This window comes from Pithys albifrons, chromosome 5, assembly GCF_047495875.1.
Source record: "Pithys albifrons albifrons isolate INPA30051 chromosome 5, PitAlb_v1, whole genome shotgun sequence".
NCBI classification, from domain to species: Eukaryota; Metazoa; Chordata; class Aves; order Passeriformes; family Thamnophilidae; genus Pithys; species Pithys albifrons.
This window is the reverse complement of record NC_092462.1, coordinates 44,409,322-44,432,700: the sequence shown is the minus strand read 5'-3', so window position 1 is coordinate 44,432,700 and position 23,379 is coordinate 44,409,322. Positions and strand designations below refer to the sequence as shown.

The 23,379-nt window shown below is 37.1% G+C and overlaps 1 long non-coding RNA gene across 3 annotated transcripts; it reads left to right on the top strand.

The window, feature by feature from the left end:
• Positions 1-425: 425 nt before the first annotated feature.
• Positions 426-22,968, top strand: LOC139671887 (uncharacterized). Of its 3 annotated transcripts, XR_011697808.1 has the most exons (4): positions 426-1,409; positions 4,044-4,209; positions 16,527-16,654; positions 18,372-19,569. It is a non-coding gene; the product is annotated as an uncharacterized lncRNA (long non-coding RNA). The 3 variants fall into 3 exon arrangements; XR_011697807.1 differs by lacking the exons at positions 4,044-4,209; positions 18,372-19,569 and adding an exon at positions 19,608-22,968; XR_011697806.1 differs by lacking the exon at positions 4,044-4,209.
• The last annotated feature ends 411 nt before the right edge of the window (positions 22,969-23,379 follow it).

The window sequence follows — 23,379 nt, the reverse complement described above, 5'->3', positions numbered from 1 at the left end:
ACAAAACAGGTTTCCTGGTATTTTCTTACAAGAATTAGCTATAATGAAATTTTGGTGAATTACATGTTCAGCTACAACCAGCTGTCCAGGTCTCTCTTTCAAATTCCAGTCATCTCATTCCTCAGCCTCTTTTATATATGTAGAGGGACCTTGATAATTACTTCCAATGATTCCATTCAACATAAGAAGATCTACTTTGCAGCATTTGTTTCATGTTTGTTATGGGTTTAGCCAAGTAGGCCTAAAATTTAGGTTTTAAAGTTCAAACTAGGCCTGGAATTGTCAGCTGACTTGAGCTGGGCTGGGCTAGCTAACAGCTGACTTTTTCTAGCCAGTAGTGTTGTATTCCATACCATACTACATTATCTCAGAAAGGGTAAGAGCTGGTGTGTGGGAGGGGCTTAGTCAGTTCCACCACGGCCAAAGTACAAGCAAGACGTGCTAGAGTTGCTTTGCTGTGCTAGACCTTGATCCTGCTGCTGCCGCTACTTGCCTTTTGTCTGAGTTCAGGGAAGTAGAAATATTTTGTTGTTACTCTTTCTGTTTCTTGCTGGGTGTCTTTTGGGGTGCTTATAAAACTATAGTGGTAAAATCTGTTTTCACTGGGGAGTGGGGAAGTTATTTTTTGTTATTCCTAGCTTGTGTATGTTATATTGTAGTTTTACTTTTCTCTGTTCTGTATTAATACATATAGTTAGTTTCAGCATAAACCTAGTTTGGAGGTTTTTTTCTCTCTCCCTCTTTTTCCCTTGGCTGATTGGTTGGGGGGGGGGAACCCTTTCTCTCTGTCTTAGACAATTGGCATTTTGCCAGTTTAAACCAAGACAATGTTTGATCTGACAAATGCCATGCTTGACACACTTCCCTGTGCATCTTGCATTTCTGATTACATTTTCAATAGTCAAACTTGAAAAAGCTGTTACTTAAATACAGATTCAATCTCAGGATCTACTTAAATTAAGTGCATCATTATACTTCACATTTCAGTTGTTAAGCAGTTAAATCTGGGCAGTGCGGTTAAAAACTCACTTAAATGAGCGGTGCTTTTGGGTAGACTTTAACCTGTGACACTCAGTGATGTAGTATATCTTAGCTGAATGGACAATAATTTATTAATTGAGCAACTAGATAATATCAGTTTTGTGGAGGACCAGAAATAAGCATGATTTGTCTCAAACATTCTGATTGCTATGACAGGAAACTGGTTACTGGAAGAGAGGATCCCTTGGAAGTGGGGCAGTGCTGTTCTGCGCTAACGTCTTTTTATGCCTTGAGACTCATGCACAGTGTGCCTGTGTCAACTTCCCTACACCCTGCCAACTACTTCCTGGGGTACTGAAAAGGGATGGCTGCATATGTGCTAATGGAATGGCTTGAAAAATCTATTTTACATAAGAGACATGCACCAGGTAAATTGTAAAAGGCAGTGGATGAATCCCCTTTGCTATCTCACTCTTTTTCCTCACTTTGTCTTGCTGTCTTTGTTGACCCTGGATCCAGACCATCCTTGCAGCAGGACCAATAGAGGATCTAAGGTAGGTGATCTTTATGCTTTTCTTTCTCCCTTTCTGCCTTTATTTCTCGTCACTCTTGTTTTTTCCTGGTGGAATGCAGCTATCATATTGTATCCCGTACTTCATACTGAAGTTTGTTGAGCGAATTGGGAGCTTGAGAAAAGTGTTGTAAAAGTTAAGAGCTTGTTAGCCAACATTTTTGAGATTAAATGGTGGGCAAGTCACCAGAATTGAAGTGATTATACAGTAAGAGCTCTCTAAGACATGGGGACTGGTGTCTTTGTTCAGTCTGACAAGAATTTAGGATGAACATCATGCCCCCCTGCTGAGTCTGTCATGACAGGTTTGCCTTATGATACCACAGTTTTCTACTCAAAGATCAAATGCCACCTACTTTCTTAATGCTGCTTTGTTTTGCTGTGTCTTCTACATTATAAACTCAGTTTCTCCAGAAGTATTACAACATTTTGAAAATGTCTCTACAATAATCCTTAGACCTCAAGAAGTAACTGGAAAAATACATGGAGCAGAAGTATCAGGATATTCCAGAAACTGGTTATAGTGTAAATAGGGAAAGAATTCAAATCACTTCCTTGTATTCTGTCATGCTTGACTTGTGCTGTAACAAATGTTAACACCCCAGAGAAGGAGCAAGAACCACTGCTATAGAGTTTAATACTTAGAACTCTGACTTGAAGTGTCTAGAGGTATAAAGAATAGCAGAAAAAATGTTGAATACAAATACTTTATAGCATTGAAATATTTTCTAAAACTTTTGTGTCAGTCAAATGAATATGACATGGCTTTCTTTTATACATGGAAAATATGCAAGGCAATTGGCATCTTTTAGTACAACATCTTCCATCATAGAAGACTACAGGTCTGACAAAAAAAGGAAAATAGTGCGTTTTCTGCATTGGTGGTTCATCATATAATTTTAGGTCTGAAGCTAGAACAGAAACCCCCACATCCTTAACAGTTACTTTTTCACCCTTACCATCTAATTGAAACCTTCTGCATCTATATATAAATCAAAAAAGTATCCTTTCCACGAGGTCCTGAAGGCTTTCAAAACTAACTGGCCTTCTGTTGGGAAACATATAAAAATAAGAATGCCAAGTTTTTCCAGCAATTTTTTGGTAAACCTGTAAGTTGGCTTTGAGAGGTGCTGTAATCTCCTATTATGCATTACTCAAGAGATTTGGAAGTAGAAACTAGATGACTTAGAAAGGGATATTATTTGACTGAAGAAAATCATATGGGAGTATTACCAAAATAGAAATTCAATTATGCAAAGAAGGAGGTGCAATAAAAAATAGAAAGGAAGATAAAATGCAACTGAAATATCATATTCTATTTGAGAAAAATTGAACAAACCCTCAAATGGTTAAATCTTAATTTAAACCTCCTGGGACAATACCCAGATTTATTACTTCTTTCCAAGAATAATCTCTGGCTTTTCCAAAGTAAAAGTGATTCCAATAATTAGAAGCTAAAACAGCTATACTTACTCTAAATAATAGGAAATTGTAAATGTTACTGTTGGTAGCATAGATCTTTACAGTGGGTATGTTGCTATTCCTTCAATTGAAATTAAAGTGAGAATCATCACTTAAAAATCCAAAAATAAGTCTCCCTGGAAACTTGTTCCAAATTTGCTTACTCTTTCATATAGCATCAGGTAATACCAGAGTATTGCTTAAAGAACGGATTTTTGGAATTCTTGCCCTCACATATTTCTTTCTGTCTAAACACAAACTTCAGGTTATTTACCAAGTACAATGTTTTGATACTATTGAAGAGAGACTTAAAATCACTAGTGCTCAAGAAGGTGTAGTCTTCAAATAGTCTCAGTACTTCTGCAGTGAAAGCATACAAGATGGTATAGGTAACTCCTCTGCGTATCTGTCCCACTTTAGAGGCAGGGAGTCAGAAGATATGCCTTGTTTGTCTCCACTTTTAAGACTGAATTTATATTTTACAGATTTTATATTGTGCTCAACTCAGAACCAGTAGACATTCAGAGACATTCTTGCTTGATAATATTTATTTTGGCTAGGATGGACGCTCTAACTAACTGTAAAGAGCAAAGTACTGAATTTGGGAAATCCTCAGCTCTGCAGGTCCTGATGTTCATGGGGGACTTCAGAAAGCAACACAGTAGTACAGAAGCAATTTGGAAGATTTTTGCTGTGTGTTGTGAGTCCTAATGTAACTACTGTGTATGATGATTAGGAGTAGTGCTCTACTGAACTGATTTTTTACAAATAAGGAAGAAGCTTTGAGTGCTAGGAGATGTTCAAATTGTTCAACTCTTGAAGTACAAGACTGTTATAATCCTCCAAGCAGGAAGAAGAGCAGGCATAGGAAGCAACAACGGCAGAATGAGGCTGGCAAATTAATTAAAAATGGTGGAGAAAAAGACAAAATACTCAGCATCACCCTTTTGTAATCTTCATTAGATCTATGCCATCAAGGAATGATGAAGCATACAGTTAACCACAAATGCATGTTGTTGGGAATTTACAGGATGCATTCATGGCTGCTAATGGGGTTGAATGTTGTCACTGCAAAGCATTTGTGGAAGATTATGAAGGTTAAAGGAAAATTCCAGATAAGAGGAAGAGTGACTGGAAAATATCATTGCATAAAATGCGAAGAGAAAGTTTCAGGGAACTACAGAGAAGTTGACTAGGTAACTGGTTAATAACTGAGAATCTAATTTCTTTTAATGTTTTCTTGCTTTTTATCTAATGAGTGGAAGCAGAACAGAAATGACAGTTCTCATTTGTTGGATAATATAGGATATTTAGAAACAAAAATAATAGTGATGAAGCCAGACCAAAACATTGACTCTGCTAGTTGAAGACTTACTAGAACCAAAGTCTTCAACAACAAAAAAAGTTTCTAGGTGAATTGATCTAGAAATTATAAATATGTAAGATACATGAGTGGTTCTTTTCAAATCTATAAACATAGCATCTTTGTAGCTAATAAAATAACTTTTTATTTTCAGAGTTTACATGACAGAAACCCTCAGGAAGGGCTAAGCTGATCAGTAATTGATCAGATACCAAACCAGACTATAATGTAGAATACATCCGCCATTTGCATTTTTCCCTGAGGAAGAAAAATAACTTGTCAGTACATCACATCATACTGACACATTGGTTTTCCACTTGATTGGTCTTATATTCAATGTATAGCCTGTGACAATATATTTATACAGGTGCATCAATTGAACCATTTCATAGTTAAAGATTTAAAAGGCAATAGCTGCTCTCATAAGTTATGCAGTACTTAAATGCAATCTTTTGTAGTGTGATCATTTTCAGTACTATAACAGTTTTAAGGAAAGTGACTAAATATGTGGAGGTCTCCAACCTAACCCATTCTACAATTCTATGACATGGAAGAGGGCAGAAGAGTGAAAGATCACTGCTCACCAAATATGAACCTACTTTAGTCCTGTAGTGGCAATAATGTCATGTTCTTCCCACTCTGGTCTGCTGGTAGGACTGCTCAGAGCAGAGCAATGGAGAAGTAATAAATTTTTTTTCTATCTGTCTCTTTGGGCATTCTCAAATTCAAACTGATTGTAGTTGATACTCTTTTTTTTAAAAGGTCACAGTATTAAGACATGACAGAGGTGGACAATAATTCATGCTGGAAAGAAACTAAGGAGGTTTTTAGTACAACCTCTCATTTAGGCAGGGTCAGGTGCAGTATCAGGCAGCATTTCCAGGACCATATCCACTTGGGTAATAAAAAACCATTCAAGGATGGGGACTGCACAATCTCCCTGAGCAAATTATTCCACTGTACTTGTGCTGGAGAAAAGGTTTTCTCTATGTCCAGTCTGATCTTTTTCTACCTTATGACTGTGGTTTTGTCTTTTGTCAAAAAGGGATGCAATACTCTAGATGTCACCTAGTGAGTGCAAAGCAGAGGGTGACTAACCCTTCCCTTGACTGCTCCATTTCTTGTACTTGGCTAAGTCAATGGTCCTTCTGATCATCTTTCTATTTTAAATTATATCCTTGGTATCCTAGCCCTTTCAAGACCTGGTAAAGTAAGCTTAGGTATGTGCTAAGGAGAACTTAAATCACAATAGTTCTAGGACTATGCTGATCTGATGTGGAGAAATTAAGACTTTGATTGATCAAAACCCTTTAGCACTTGGTTTACTTTTTTCCTTTACTGAATAATTTTTGAGATTCTTGGTATTTTGGAGATGACTCTTACATTATGCTGCTAAATGGACTTTCAGCACAGAAAGAAGCACATAGTTCAGGTTCTCTGGAGGATGAAGTGGACACATTAGTCACATGACCCTTTGCTCTATTTTATTTGAACAGGGATCTCCTTGTGATAAGTATGATTGTCACTTACAGGTGACCTATTTATTCCAGCTGATGCCTGCATACTGATTTTGCAACTAAACCAGAATTTAGGATAATGGGGTGCCATTACACCTAGTGATTACAATTTTAAATAAAATTGCTACTAATTGATGTTTTGGGTGTTTAAGTGTTTATGCAGTAAGATAGAGAATATCAGAGCATCCTTTGAATGTTCTTGTGATTCCAAAGTGCTGAAGTAGTTTCATGATTACAACCACTATTTAATGATACACAGCAGTGCGGTACATTAAGGAGACTTTATTGACTTCAATTATAGATAAACTAATCAGTAGATAATGACAGAAGGGAAAGTGAATGTAGTCAAACACTAAACTTGAAACGTATACTGCAAATCAGTAATGTTTCAAATTAAACATTTTCAGACTAAACGTTCAATGATTAATAAAAAGTACACAATTTAAAATTAATTCACTCCCTGAAAAATGTACAAAATATTTTAATAGCACTAAATTATTATGTCCTTTTCAGTTTCTGATTGATAACTCTACTGTTTGCATACAAGGATCTTTATAGTGTGTGCAAATTGTAATTCAAGTTCAGTAAATATTATACAATTCAAGTACATAGCAACTCTGCCCTCCTCCTCCAGAATTTGTGAGGCAAAATAGGAAATATCATTATCATTTGCCTTTGTTGCACCGAAATAATACACAATGATACAGTATTGTTTCTAAACAATGAATAGCTAAGTCTTTATCAACACATGAATGTTAGGTCTGAAACACCTCAGGAGTCTAAAATTTTTAATATTTTTTTTTCTTTCTTGCTGCACTTTAAGATTTTCTTTTCACTTCAGTGTAGTTATGAATGTTTATATAGCATGCATGTAACTTCTTTCAAGTCTGGAGCTTAGAGGCATCAGAAAAAGCATCCCAACTATGTTGTGCTGCTTAGGTATATCCAAAAATATCCAGGGCATAGTGCCTTGCCTCTCTTATGCTGGCAGACATTTTGGCTGGTTTTTAGCAGCTGCAGAGTCTTAATCTTGTGATTTTCTTTCTGCTGTTCCTCTGTAAGATCTTCAGAGCCTGCCTCCCTTAAGTGAGTTCAAGTCACTTATGAAATTGCAATTTTCTTTCTTCATGTTATCTACCATTAGGGTAAAATAGTGACCCAGAAGACATTACCATATGTTTCTAGTGCCTTAAATCATATGGGAATTACACAGTTCTTAAATGTGAGCCTGTCCTTCAGAACTGCTAATCTCAGTCAATCAGTCAATCTCTCTGTCTCAGATTAAAGAATTCTAAATTTCCTCCATTTCATTTGGACTTATTATTAGTTTCCTACATTACTCTTTCTGTGATCTTTGGCCACATTTTCAAGTGTATCTCAACATCTCTGAAAGTTGGAAAGCTGGGCTGAAAACTGACTTTTAAATAATCCTTTAACTGTACCATTCTGGGTGTCTCCATAATGGGTGTATTGCAGATGTGTATTGTGATGAACTCATCATAAAACTACAAAGACAGTGACACTTGAACTTGCAACTTCCATTTGTAAGAATGATAAGTCTAAACATGTTTTTAGTTGTTTTGTTTTGTTTGGTTTACATAAAAAAGGGAGAGGTCAGGTAAAATTATACAGGGAAATACTACATAATTGTGCCTGATAAAACCTGGTTTTAAAGCAAGACTTGACAAATGCAGTGAAAACAAAAACACAAGGCTGAGGAATATTGGCATTCAGGCTGCTCCCTTCCTTTTTTTTTCTTTTAGTCTCTTTCCCTCTCCCTTTTATTTTTACCAAGTCCCCATCTTTCAAAATAATAGAGGATGCAGCAGATATTTACAAGAGTTGTGTTCTTCAATCTACTTAAATAATTTAATGACAGCAGGAACTCATAGTGGACAAGGTGGCAGTTTCTTATAGAATATTCTCTGATAGTCTAGTATAGTGTAGGAAAATGCTGAAATGGATTCCAAGGAAGCCAGCGCTGGACAGGCACTTCGAACAACTCAGAGACTTGCAGCTGAAGTTTTAAAGTGCAGTTTTACTCGTAATAGGTTTTTTGTAGCAATTCCCTGCCTAGTTCTGTTACCCCGTCTGTGCTGATGACCACCACACCCTGTCCATTGTATCCCTCGAGCTTTGTTCTCTTGATGAGTCAGCCACTAAGCTAGATTGCCTGTCCTGGGCCAGGCAGGCTCGCCACCAGTCAAGGGCCCCGGTGATCAGAGCGCCCCCGGGCCCTCCTCGCCTCTCTGCCCGGTTATTCCAAGGTTGGAAACCACGTGTGAGTTTCCTATGCCTCACGACTGGGGAGAGTAGCAGGGCCAGGACTCCAGCCAGCCCTGCCCCTGTCCTTAATTCATTGGTTAGGGGACCTTTGACCCTGCCCCTTCCTCAGTTTTCACCCAATCCAGCCCAGATCTGGGGTCTACCCCCTGAGATCTTATAATACCCTAAAAACTCTCTCACTCCACTGCTTCCTTGTTTGAACTTTCCTGGACTCCGTTGTCTCTGTCTCCCATCGCTGAATCCCTTCGGACAAAGGGGAGAGCAGAGATCTCTCTCCCTTCCCTTCAACACTGCATAGTATAGTTACAGAGAATTGTGTTGATTCTTGTGGAACTTCAAGAGAAGATTTCTTTTAAAGGAAAAAATTAACCATCTGTGCCTTAGTGCACTCCCCACTTATAAAACACAGAAGCTTATTTTGTTGGATGTTCAAAAATCTGCTGTATTTTATACAATTCATTTCTCAGTGTGTTCCTCTCAGTACATTTGGAAAAATGTAACTTTTAAAGCAATATAATTTTTTATGGCATTTGATTAATTTCTGATTAAAAGACATGAGAATCAAATGCTGATATTTCTTACTTCTTACTGTAATAAAAAAAATCCTACTCATTAAGAGGATCCTTGAGCAAAAAAACCCTAACATCACAAAACAGCACAAAGGTTTGAATCCTAGAATGAAGTGGGCTTTCAACTTTGCTGTTGGAGTCTAATTTCATTGGGCCAACACAGTTGCAGTTTTTCCACAAGAGATTTGCATTCACAGAGTCTTGTGCTATAGTTTATGCAGTCTGTGCCATGTGCTGCTAGTGCTTCAAAGGTTTCTTACATTCTGCTTCTGCTTGCAAAGCACAACACTGAGGAACTCAAATGCTAAGGTATTTAATGTAGCTGCCATTGTCACCCACTTGTATTTCCCTTGATAGTCCTGTGACAGTACATACCGCATTAAAACACAGTTCCTTTCCTTTTTTATGCCTGAGTAGATGCACTGACTCATTCACTGAATAATATTATCAGATCACATTCTCACAATTGTCAATGCCTGACTGTGCAGTTTCTGTCCGGTGTAGAAAAACATCTTTGTGAAAGCCCTGGTATTCCATAGTAGAAAAGCAGGCAATAAAAAGCACCAAATTCATGTTCTACCTTTGACAGGGCAATTGGAATAAGAAGACACTGATCTCTAAAATTTGAGCCATATATACAATCTCACAGGGAAACATTTTGCTGCTGCAGAATGTGTTTAATTTCAAGATGCATTTCCACATCACCAGAAAGTTGTGACTTGTTTTGGCAAACTAAGCCAGTCCACAATTATACATGCCAGGTGGAAGAAGATAAAATAATTCCTTTACCAGTATTGAAAGGACACAAGTATAAAGAGAACAAAAGACTATGTAGAATTGGATTCCCTGTTGGTGGAAATAAAATTACTTCACAAATTTGGATGAGGTCTGTCTGATTACTTCAGCAATGGAACATGCTCTTGAATGGAGATTGTTGTTTAATTTCCTGGCATCTTGTGGAATAATTGCCTAGGGAATCTCAAAGTGTCTCTATCTAAAACATGGAAATTAGTTAAAAGGAGGGAGTTTACATGTTCTGTGTTATCTCCATTTCAATATAGATCTTGTCACCATGGTATAGCTTCTGAGTCTTTGTCCAGCTCTACTGGACACTGTACTTTATTACACATGTTATTTGCTTGTGAGCCTTGAAAATTATGGATTTTTGCCAGTAGGATTCCCTTCTACTACAAAGTACATATAAAAAGAGAAGCATTAGATCACTTAGCATTTTTAATCTGTCTTTCTGTTTTTCTGAAATATTGACAAGTAGTTTTCTTCTCATTTTACTCTCTTCAGACAAAGTTTTAGATTATTTCAACAATGGGAAATTTGAGCAGAACAGTAAGAGAAACACTTCCAGTTTTCCAGAAGTTTTCAACATTTTCTGTAGCAAAAGTTACCTGCCTTGTGCCTAAACCAGCCATGTACAGAAAATGGTGCCCCTGCTCCCATGCTGTTCCTATCACCTCCTCATTACAATCCCTTTGGTAGCTTTTATGTCATTGCACACAGTCACTGTTGCAGGATCTTTGTGCCTCTCAGGCACAAAGATTTTACTCAGTATTTGCTTCTTAGTCTTTAATCCCAGGTTAATAGCAAGCTATAATCAATTGCTCATTGATCAGTCTCGACAAGTATTCAGCTACCTAGAAAAGTGAAGCTGGTAGAGAGAGTCTTTTATTATTGTAGGTAAGCTTTGGGTAGGTTATAGGTTTAACTTGTTGCCTTTATACATGTTTCTAGTTAATCATTAAAATTTCTATATTAATACTTTTCCCTGAATGGTATGTTGTATTTTTCTTCTAGAGATGTGGATGGACACAACCCAATGAACCTGCATATCTGAGTATTTTAAATACCATGATCAGCTGTGCCAAACTTTGAACTCGCATGTGAAATTATGCTTCTACTGACACTGTCTTTGCTTCATATTCCTTTTGAAATAAAATTCTGGTTGTTTGTCCTTTCTTCTTCAACCCTTGCTATTATTTTGTTCACAGTTCTACTTGTGCTGAATAAGCTTTTGTAAGACAGTGTTGGTTCCCCTTTGAAGATGGGCATTTGAACATTCTGTGGGTAACAAGTCATGAGAAGGAGTTGAAAAGCCCCAGAGACCTGTGAGAGCAGTCGCTGTCACCCAAATGACATAGGACGGTCTGCTCTCCCTCATGCTTGTCAGCACAGCTCAGTGACTGTGAACAAAATTATCAGGTGTACTCTACCATGACTTTTGGAGTACTTCCGGCCATTTGTTTGCACTGAATGAATAGCTTGGCTCAGAGTTACAGGGGTTTGTTGTTTGTATCCAGATGGAAGAATGACTACAATGTACTCTGATTTTGGCTATACTCTTCTTTTGCACAGCACTCTGATGCACTTCTGGAACGAGAGAATAACCACTGTGTTTGCACTGATCATTCCTTAGAGTTTAATATGTTTGTGTGTTTTCAAAACAATCAGCATCATGTGGTAATAAAATTAAAGTACTCTTAATGCTCTTCATATCTTTATGTTGTGAAACAAGAAAATACCTAGAAACTTGCTCTGGGACATCTTGCTTACTTGTCTCTGAGTTTATACACATTGCTGCTTATCAGCATATTTTGCTTTCATTCCATTTGGAATCTTACTTCACATGGCAGTGCTTCCTGTGCTAAGATCTTGTTAAGAGAACTTTTTGTAAGTCTGTTTAATATCTTGACATAGTTTGGCTACTGTTTGCCCTCAATTACTTTTTTGCTTTTAACATCAAAAAGAAGTTCTTTGCCATGATTATTTGGGTTTGAAATTTTACTTTCTCAGTTTTAAGATTTTATTTTTCTCCTGATGTTTGCCTATTTTAACTCACAGCTCTGGCTGTGTTTTTAAATAAGGATACAGAGAAAACCAGACTATTTAAGATTGTAGTGTAGCAACGCCAAGTTGTTGCTTCCCTTTCCTCTTCTTCCTATCTGAAGTCTCCAGCTGTCTATTACTCTTAAAATATATTGGCAGGAGCTTATTAATTTTGCTAATTAGTGTCCTTAAATTCAAATACTATGACTAGCACTCATGATTTGCAGAAAACTTCTGTGTCCTTTCCTGTTCTATTTGTAGTACCCACTTTTTAACCTGTTAACAATTCTTTTTACACCTTTGTTAACGTATTATTTTTCCTGTGATCTCTGTTTTTGACAACCTTCCTATAATATTGCTATCAACAGCAACACTTCCCTATCTTCTTTGTTTCGTTGTTTTTTTTCCTCTTCCTAAACCTCTGGCCTTTTCTATTCCGTTCAAAAATCTAATTTCTAAATTATTGATGATTTTAATATTAGCATAGTAGCTACCTATATCTGGCAGGAAAGCACTCTCAGAGCACCTTCACAGAACCTTCTGGTTTATGGAGGATGGTTTTAAACACCAAACAGCAAAAGCAACGGTACAGTCAGGTCTTAGAGATATGAAATAACTTTACTGGTTGTGGTCTGAACAAACTGAATTAATCTCAGCACAGAACAATATCTCATAGCTGAACTACATCACTGGTCTCTAGTAAGCCTGACCAAGGATTAGTGAAACTAAACCTTACTTCAAGCTTCTTATCTATGTTCCTTTAAAGACAGTGCTACAACTGTCTACCATGTCTTCCTTTTAATCTTATCAGTGAGCAGTGTAAGCTAGTTTCAGTAACCTTAAACGACCCATTTTGCTGTCTCCAGTTATGCACTGGTGGTCATATGTGCAGTGATTCTTTTCCTGCCTTTAGTTTCTGGTTTCTGGTACTTCCAACATAACAAGGTGATGTTTAGCACAAGCTTTGACTCTTGTGTGTTCTCCTGGCTTGTCTCATGCAGTAGTAGAACAGTAGTTTCACCCATCCATAGAGAACTATTATTTCAATACCCATAGTGTCTGGAAAAATACAAATAATATGTGTCTTACATGACAATGTTGAGTGCCAGTCTACATGTTAGTAACTGAAATCAAGACAGTGTCGTCATCATCATCAGAAAAAGTAATGAGGTGTGTTGCTCTGTGTGATTTCTGTCTTGATGTTACTTCCATCACATGTTGTCTAGTTATGAACATTTATAATACACATCAGTACATGGGAAAAGAATCAAAAATAGAGAAAAAGATTAAAAATGTTTCTTTCAAAGGCAGGAAACAATTTAATAAAACTGTTACTTAAAGTCATTAGACCTAAGAAAATAGTTGCTTGAGAGAGCTCAGTAAAATCATTAGCAAATTTACTCTTAAAATTTTGAAGACCGTATTTCATTACTGCAGCTTTCAACTTTTGTTGTTTGTAGAGTAGAGTATGGAATATATCTCTACAACTATTGTTTGTAGAGATATGTATTCTGTACAAGTCAATATTTGATCTCAACCAGCAGTGAAGACATAGAAAAATAATTCTCATCACAATGACATAAAAATTATTCTGCATAATGCTGTATTTATTATCTTCATAATTACTTCAACATATTAAAATGGCCTGATGCTTTTCAGAGAGTAAAATCCAAGACAGGCATCTGATCTCTGAAAGACAGAGAAAAATATTGCTATAGTTACATATAGTGTCTGAAGTAGAGGTTTTCAGGCCTGCTTCACTGATTGGATTTTGGGGGAAGTAGGGCATTGTAGGGAGAGAATAGAAATTTTTCAGTAAATATATGCATTCTGGAGGTCTTCAGTAATGTTTACACTTTCATAGTTTGCAGCCTCTACTTGAGCCCATGAGGTAGCAGGGTTGTCCTCTGCCATATAGAGATACATTTATTTATTTTATGCTGCTTATGGGATTCACTACTGTAAGCAGGAAAAAAAATGTTGATTCTTATCCCCCATGCAATAATTTTAACCTGATTATATATACAAAGTTGGAATCAGCCTTTTTGTCTCTTCATCTGAATAAAAAATGAAAGATTCTACTGGAGACATTTAGTACTAATGGTATATTGTGTGGCTATATAGACTTACTAAGGATATATTTATTTGCTATTAATTAATATATCTTTTCTCAACGAATTTCTTTGGCTACTTAAACCAGAATATATCTACTCAGTGTTCGTTGAGTTAAAAAGTCACAACAAGCCATAAAATCCAGGGGAACATGAATTTGCTTTATTTCATTTACTTAACTGAGATAATCATAAATCTATATTTAGAATTGGAATTGTAAGGAAGAAGATAAGGCTATTATAAAAACAAAAAGCTAGCAATTTTAGAATGACAGAAGCCTTGGCTAAAATCCTAAAAACATCCTATGTCTTTTATTTAACAGGGAAAGTTTGAAGTATTATTTCAAAGGCTGTTTATGCAATATATATATCACTGATAAAGTAAATAATCAGTGAATCTTTCCACCTAGACAGTTAATTAAGGAAATAAAAGGAGACAAACTGTTTTTCTTTTTTTTTCTTTAATCCTCACGGGTTTGTTAGGATTGATATTATAAGATCCTGAATAAAACTAAAGCTGTAGCAGTGGGATCTGATGATCTGGTTTTCATTCTTTAGGAGGATTTCCTTAACTTCAGTTATAAAACAAATTTAGATATTGTATCTGCTCTGCTGGAATCTAAACCTTCCAACTCAAAAAATGCTGTGAACATTAATGGAGACCAGCAGATACAGAGCAATGATGTACCCTGATTGCAATCATAATCATGCATTAGAAATTGAAGTACTACAGAATATAAAAGTTTGTATTCAATAGCAAACCAAATGAGAGGAAGGTTATGATGACTGTAATGATTAGCTTGACCTTTTTCCTGACTCTTACATTATAAATCACTTTATTATACCAGCCAGATATATTTTCAAATATGTACCTCATATTTTACTAAATTTAGAATAGTAAGGACACCTGCTTTGCTTTTAGTTTTCTTGGTTTATGTGTTTGAAATCATTCAACTTCTGGATAAAAATCAAGTGAAAGATAATTCTGAGATTACTTGTGAAAAGAAAGGATAAAATCTTCTGAGTAATTCTGATATTTATTTTTATAAAGCATTAAAATAGTTCCTTGAAATTTCCAGACTGAAAAGTGTTATTGACTTAAAAAGGGAGACAGAGTTAGCAAGAGCTCCTGAAAATCACGTTTGTTCAGAAATCTAAATGTAGATTACTTTATTAATGTGATGATGATGATGTTAGGCTTCATGGACGAAGCCTAGAGAAGGGCTCTACCCATGTGGGTGTGTCCTTTGAGCCTGTGCAGTGGATTTTTTAGGTGAGGCACAGCATGTGCAGAACTGGCCCCACCCTTTAACTCCTCAGGTTCATCTGCCACAGCTGAGCGAGCTTGGAGAGTGACAGTGAAGTCCTCAGGACTAGAACCTACAGTCGCTAATATTCCCAGGAGGTCTCCCATCCAAGTACTAACTGGGGCTAGCCCTTCTTAGCTTCCAAGATCTGACAGGATTGGGAGTCAGGGTGGCATTTAACTACCTTTTATTCCTGCTACAGAAAGATGGAAGCTGATGGTACTAAACCTATGTAAACTCTTCTGCAAAAAAAAAATAAAAAAGTCTGCCAACTGAGAGAAAGGAAAATGGCTACAAAAGGGGAAACCACTGCTGTCTCATCATGCAGGAGAGTTTACATAAGTTTAGTACCATTAGCTTCCATCTTTCTGCAGCAGGAATGACAAAGCTCTTGTAGCAGTGACAGTGTGACAGCTCTTGTGGTAGTGCAGTAATGACAATGGCTCTTGTAGCAGCAAATGATAGAGCACTGCCTCTGCAGATAATTTAGCATATGCTGACAGGGCACTGCCTCTGTGACCAGTTTAGGGCATGCGTTAAGACAGCTCTCGATCATTTTGTTCAAGTTAATGTGCCAGTTGAACTACAATAGCTAAGAAGCAGGCAGAAAATTATTTCATATTTCATAAAATTACAATGTCATATCACCCGAAACTGGGTTAATAAGTTCCTAAATTGCAATAGCATAATTAGTTTGGACTTAGCAAGGATACACTTTCAGTAAGAGAATTTGCACTCTATGTCTCATGAGTATATTTAGTCACGGTGGCAGTACTCAATTGTTATGGGTTTAACTAGGCCTAAATTTAGGCTTTAGTTTTCAAAATGGACCTCAGATTATCAGCTGGTTTGAGCTGGGTTAGGCCAGCTGGGTTAGGCCAGCTGACAACTGACTTCTACTGGCCAGTGGTATTCCATACCATACCATATTCTGACACATAAATACAGTAGAGTAGGAGGAGTGCTCTCAGTTCCCATCACGGTCGAGGTAGAGACAGGACACGCTACTGCCGCTATGTCGCATTTAGTTTTAGTTCGGGGAAGTAAACATTTTATTGTTATTGCTCTCTTTTCCTTGCTGGGGGTCTTTTGGGGTGCTTTGTGGAGCTGGAGTGATGGGATCTGGTTTTGGTGGGAGGTAGAAGATTGTTATATCTAACTTGAATAGGTGTGTGTTATATTATAATCTATTTTTAATTTTCCCTTTTTTGTGTAAATATATAACTAGTTATGTTCAAGTTTAAGTGTCCAGTTTTTTTTTATTCCCTTTTCTCAGTGGGGTGGGGAGGGAGCTTTGTCCTTTGATTTATACTTGGCATTTTGCCAAAGTATTCAAACCAAAACATCAGGCAATCCACTAACTTCAAAAGATAGGGTGTATGATATACACATATTTGATCAAAATCAACTCTATCTGCCCCACATACAGCTCTGCTTCTATTCTCCATTTTTCCTTTAGTCCTGTCTATATGGAAAAAAATATAAATTACTTTTCTTTTTTTTTTTTATGATGGAATTATAGGATGTTTTCACCTCTGATATCACTTCTGAAGATTAACAGAGCCTAAGGGACCAGTTGACCAGAGAGCAGGATTGTGTCTGCAAGTAGCTTTAATATTTGACAGCATCCATTTATGCTGCAAATTTCAGGTGAGTATATGGTTTTATAATGTCAGTGTTATGTATAGTTCTTTTAGTACTACTCTGAAAATTGGGTGGTGAGTACACATGCACAACTGTTGAACTCCTGTATTTGGCTGTCTCCACTGTGAAGTGATTACACTGACACAAAAGTTCACTATAAATTCTTTCAGTCTCTCTTGCATCAGTGTTCAAATACTAAAACTTTGCTGCTATATTAAATTAATTACTGCACAGTGTTTGTCATGAGGTCTCATTTTCATACTGTATAATTATACAGATATGAAATATAAATAGCAACTATTCAAAACAGCTCAAAATAGCCTATAGAGTTAATTTCTCCCTTGTAGTAGAAATATGAAGTAGTAAATATGTATATTTTAAGTCTATTTTTATGATCTTGTAGTTATATTTGCATTTTGCTTAAATGTGCTTGTAACGGCTTCTGCTGTGAGAGACGTGTCAATGCGATGAGGATATTACATAGCTTAAAACAGGTTATCTAATAATTCAAATATTAAGCACAAATTATATAATAAATGAGTTTTGATTAGTTGACTTGTAAGACAATTCAGCTGGAGCCAGAATTCAATTTCTTACCAGCAAAATGTAACATATGTTAAATGAAAAAGCACAGTTCTGTAGATGTGACAGCTTAGCACTGACCTGTGGCATACTAAATACAGAAGAGTTACTCTATAACTCCTCTCCAAAAAAAGCCCCCAACAACTGACATTAACTTAGGGACTACATATTTGTTGTAATATACAGCTGAAACCCTTTGCAGTATGAAAATGTGAGTTAAAACTACAGAAGAATTTTAAAAAATGGCTAAAAAAATAAATTCATAGCAATTGAACAAGTTAAATTTTTATTGAAATTAGCTTTATAATGTGGGTAGAATATTCAATTAGAAAAAATATTTGTTTTTTTACTTCTAAGTGAAATGAATAACATCAGAATCTGAAGTGAAAGGGTGCATAAATCAGATAGCAAATTTCTTAATCTATCATGTCCTCTAAGGGATAGCCTTGGGTTTCTCCTGGAGTCACAAAGGTTAGGCAAAGTGAAGAGTTCAGTTATCTTTGAAGCCCACCAGTGAGGAGACTGAGTGTGCACAAGGAGTAGGGAGGGGACACAGCTGGGACAGCTGACCTGCTCTAACGAAAGGGAAATTCCATAACATAGGGCATCATGCTCAGCAGTAAAATCTGGGGAAGAAGAAAAAATGAGGGGGTATTTGGAGTGATGGTGCTAAACCTTCTTTGGTCTTCCTAAGTCACTATGTGTGGTGGAGCCCTGCTCCCCTGGAGATGGCTGAAGACCTGCCTTCCATGGGAAATGGTGAATGAATTCCTCTTTCTTTCCTTGTGTGTGCAGCTTTTGCTTTACCAATTAAATTGTCTTTATATCAAGCTACAAGTTCTGTCACTTTTACTCGTCTGGTTCTCTCCCCACATCCCACCAGGGGTGGGGAGAGAGCAAGGAGATATAGAGTTGCCAGCTAGGGTTAAACTATGACAACCCCCCTGGGGTCACAGATTTGTTTTGGGTTTTTTTTAAATCTGTCCTTGTTATGTCTATCTTTTTCATGCTACTTCAGAAACTTCTGGGGTATTTTGTAAGACAGGAAACACTGTTTATTCTAGCTCCAGGGAAAACAATTTTAGTATCAACTACTTCTTTTAAATAGAAGTTAAGTCAATTAATAAATACATTTTCACAGAATCACAGTTAACTACAGAGTCACAGAACATACTGAGTTGGAAGGGACCCACAAGCATCATCAAGTCAAACTCCTGGCTCTGCATAGGACCATTCTCAAATCACACCATGTGCCTGAGAATATTGTCCAAATGCTTCTTGAACTCTGTCAGGCTTGGTGATGTGACCACTTCCCTGAGGAGCCTGTTCCAGTGCCACCCTCTGGGTGAAGAACCTTTTTCTAATATCCAACCTAAACCTCCCATGACACAACTTCCCTCAAGACCTGTCACTGGTCACCACAGAGAAGAGATCAGTGCCTGCTCCTCCACTTCCTTTGTTGCGGTCTACTCTCAGTCACCTCTTCTCCAGGCTGAACAGAACAAGTGATCTCAGCTGCTCCTAATAGGGCTTCCCCTCAAGGCGCTTCACCATCCTTGTTGTCCTCTGTTGGATGCCCTTTAATCATTTAATATCATTTGTACATTGCAGTCGGCAAAACTGCACAGAATATTCAAGGTGAGGCTGCCCCAGTGCAGAGCAGAGTGGGAAAAGCCCCTTCTTCTACCCACTGATGATGCTTTCCCTGATGCCCCCCAGGACACAGTTGGCCCTCCTGGCTGCCAGGACACTGCTGACTCTTTTCCAACTTGCCACAGACCAAGACCCCCAGGTCCCTTTCTGTGGCACTGCTTTCCAACATCTCATTCCCTTAGTCCATATGAACATCCAGAATTTCCCCATCCCAGGCACAGAATCCAGCACTTCCCCTTGTTGAATTTCACATGGTTGGTGATTGTCCAGTCCTCCAATTTGCTAAGGCCCCTCTACAGGGCCTTCCTCTGTGTCATCTGCAGACTTGCTTAGTACCCCTACCAGGCCTGCGTCAAAATCACTTATGAAGATGTTCAAGAGCTCAGAGCCTGAGATGGAGCTCTGCAGAACCCCACTAGTAACCCCACTAGTCACCAGTCTGATGTCACCCCGTTCACTATCACCCTCTGTGCTTGACCCATGAACCAATTGCTCACCCACCTCATGATGTGTTTATCCAGCTGTGCTGTACATTTTGTCCAGAAGGATCTTGTGAGAGACAGTATCAAACACTTTACTGATATCCAAAAAGATTACATCCACTGGCCTTCCTTGATCAGCCAGGTGGGTTACCTTGTCATGACAGGAAATCAGATATGAATAAGCAGGACTTTCCTCTCATGAAGCTGTGCTGACTGTTACTAATGACTGTGTTGTCTTTCAGGTGTTTTTCTGGAAGCAGATGACGAGAGCTCTATTTTTGCCATGGTGATCTCTTTTTTCATTGCTAAAAATATACACACAGAAAAAAAATCTCATATTTTGCATATACACAAAAGCATAAGATGACAAAACAAGAGAGAAAAAAATATAAATTTAAATAGTTATGCATAAAGCCATAAATATGTTTGCATTTGATATTTAAACACAATTTGCCCAAAGTAGATATATATGTACTATGTTTCATAAGATTTAAATGACAGGATTTCTGTATCATAAGAAAATAAATATGATAATTATGATTGATGATACAAAGCTAGAAAAGTTGACTGATCCCTCTGAGTACTATGTAGGCAATCAGAAGGATCCAAACAGGGTGAAGGGGTGGGTAGTGAGGAACCTTATACAATTCAACAAAGGCAAGTGCAGGGTCCTACACCTGCAGTAGAATAACCCCATGCACCAGCATAGGCTAGGAACCAACCTGCTGGAAAGCAACTCTGCAGAGAAGGACCTGGGGGTCCTGGTGAACAACAAGCTGTCCATGAACCAGCAGTGTGATCTTGTGCCCAAGAAGGCCAGGGGTATCCTGGTGTGCATTAGGAAAAGCTTTGCCAGCAGGTCAAAGGAGGTGATCCTGCTGCTCTACTCAACCTTAGTGAGGCCACATCTGGAGTGCTGTCTCTATTTCTGGGCTCCTCTGGACAAAAGAGACATGGAGCTCCTGAAACAAGTACAGAGGAGAGCTACAAAGATGAATGTGAGACTGAGCACCATACTGAGGAGAAAAAGTTAAGGGAACTAGACCTGCCTGTTTGTTCCTCAGAAGACATAACTGAGAGGGGATCTTATCAATGTCTCTAAGCATCTGAAGGGGGATGTCAAAATAACGGAGCCAGGATGTTCTTGGTGGTACCAAGAAATAGGACAAGAGCCAATGGGCAAGAACTAATGCCTGGGAAGTTTCACCTGAATATGAGGAAGAACTTCACTGTGAGTAACTGAGCACTGGCGCAGGTTGCCCAGAGATGTTCTGGAGTCTCCTCCTCTGAAGGTATTCTAAAGCTGTCTGGACAAAATCCAAGTAACATGGTCTAGGGGACCCTGCTTGAGGTAGGTGGGACCAGATGTCCTTTTGCAATCCCTTTCGACTTCACCCATTCTGTGGTTCTGTGATAATTTCGCTAAACATGGTTTTGTCTATCATAAGAAATCTTGGCTGGAGCAGGTGTAAGGAATTCCTCTAACACTTCTAAAAATAACTGTAAATTTCCATAGCTACAAAATATTTCCTGCAAGAATATTAGGTAGTGTAAATCAGCATGAGTTCCATGACAGCATTGGAACTAGGCAGAGTTAGACAAGCTGAGTATCTTTTCCCAGATATTCAAATTACAAAATAAGTTGGTACTACTCAATTGTGATACATATTTCACTCTGCAAATGCAGAGACTACCATGCACAGATGTTTATGAACTATATTTTTCAGTAGTTGCCTTTGTCAGGTATTTCATCAAAAACTTCAAAACAATTTCTCATCCTTTTTCAGCACAGCCTGCTAAACATACATTTGAGTAAGTGATTGAAACTTTAATTTGGTACAAACCCCTTGCTTGATATTCCCAAAAGAAAAATGAGTTTCTATTTCTTTTGGTGAGCTACTGAAGTTTTGAAAATTATTAAATATTGAAGTTCTGGTATGCATGCATACAGAACTGTGGACTGTTAATTAAAAAAAAATTAAACAATGTTATATAAATAATTTTATTCTTACAGAGTGTATTAACACAATTCACAACCTTCAAACATATTGATAATAAATTGGTCAGCATTTCAAAGCCTACCAGTGATTTTGAGAATGCTATCCTGTACCTTCCAAAGAAACTTGATATTTAATTCTCACTCCATTAAAATAAATTATGCTACTTTATTAGTTAAACCTTGACCTGGGTTTTACTTTTACACTTTACATGACATTTAACATTTTTCTGAAAGTGAAGCAAAAATAATTGTTCAAAGTTTGGACTGTATAAGCATACTGTGTGTACACTGGAACATAATAAAAATAATAGAAGCTTGCAATTGCGAGAAAGTTATCAAGCACATAGTCCGTTTGAACTGCATTCTGAGCCATTCTTATGTAAATGCTACTTACAGAATTGCCATCAGAAGGGATGTGAAATTTATTTTGATTTTTCAGAAACTGCATTTTTAAACAAGCTTGTATGATTATGTGTGTATTCTCACAGCTTCATCTTTTTATATTCATTAATAACTTGGAAAGATAGTTATAATTTAAATAAAAATAGAAAACAACTTCAATTTTGTCTTTAATTATTTCTTATTTTTGTATTTCATGGAACGTTCCTTATTGTCATTTAAAACTACTTAAAAATCAGAAGATGAATCAAATGAAAACAGTAGAGGGTTTTTTACAATATGGAGATCAGACCACATTTGAACTCAACCAGGCCTGCTCCAGAATGAGGGCTGCCACAGGGTGCAACAGTGTCCTGTGCTGTGTGACCTGAATTGCTGTTCTGAATCACATAGTGCTGGTTCCAGAAACAACTGGCCCAGCGATGCCTGTCTTTGCAGGCTGCATGACCCTGCATGCTTTGCTAAAAGACTGAAGCAGAATGCCTTGCTGGGGCATCTGTACTTATCCTAGTACACATGTTGCTTTCCTCAAAAACTGGCCTGGCTAGCAACTTGTGGCACAACTTTATGTTCTTTCAACACACAGTCTGAGGGCACAGTATAGAAAATATATCTAGTTCTTCAATTCAATTGTTTCTTAGGAAAACCTTTAATTGAAATATTTATAGATTGCATAATTGAATCACAGTTGACTTACTTGTCTATCATTTCCTATACTGGGCTCTTTTCCAACCCTGCCCACTCAAGACAAATTAAGACAAAATAATAGATTTTGAGTTTTTATTAATTTTAAATCCTATTCACTTAGATTTATTCTCTTAGATCTTGTACTGGTGTTGATATTGAAATACCTAACCAAAATAATTTCTAATTTGAAAATATTAATGAAAGAATGTCTTTGACCTCCTAGGAAAAGGTTGCAACCCAAATATAGAACTGAGACCCTAAAATTGTAAAGTGTATGTACTAATCTGTAAGACTGGTATATGTACATTTGGTATAAACATTTTCCCTCTCTCTTAATATAAATATATTTACTTAAATTAATTCTATAAAGTTTTGTTTCTGAGTTTGATTCTGGAAAGAATTCATAAGGACAGACATTTTATGGTCTTTTGGGCATACATTCATATGGAGATAGATAAAAAATGTTATCTAGTTATCATTTTGTCTTTAATTATAAATTCTAATGTGTAATGTCAATTTCCTTGCATATTCTTTATTAAAAAGAAGATAAATATAGATTTCCTAAGACAATTTTTGTCCTTATTTTATACAGATATTGAAAAGAGTGAACATTTTATACCTACAGACTTTTTTAGCATTTCAATTAGACAGAATTGTTCCTATAATAAGCCTTATCTTCTCTTTTTTACAGTTAAAACATTAGCAAAATTATCTGCTTGTCTTTGACCCTCACATAGAGTAGATCTATACATTCAATGCCTGTCCTTTACCCTTTTCTGCCCTACTTTTTACCATCCTCACAAGATACAGTCAAGCTAAGCACTCAAGTGCATTTGAATGGTGAAAATGAAAGTACTGTAAAGATGACTTTGCATAAAGTTAGGATCATGAACATATGTGTGCATAGTCAGGACTGGATCTTCCTAATC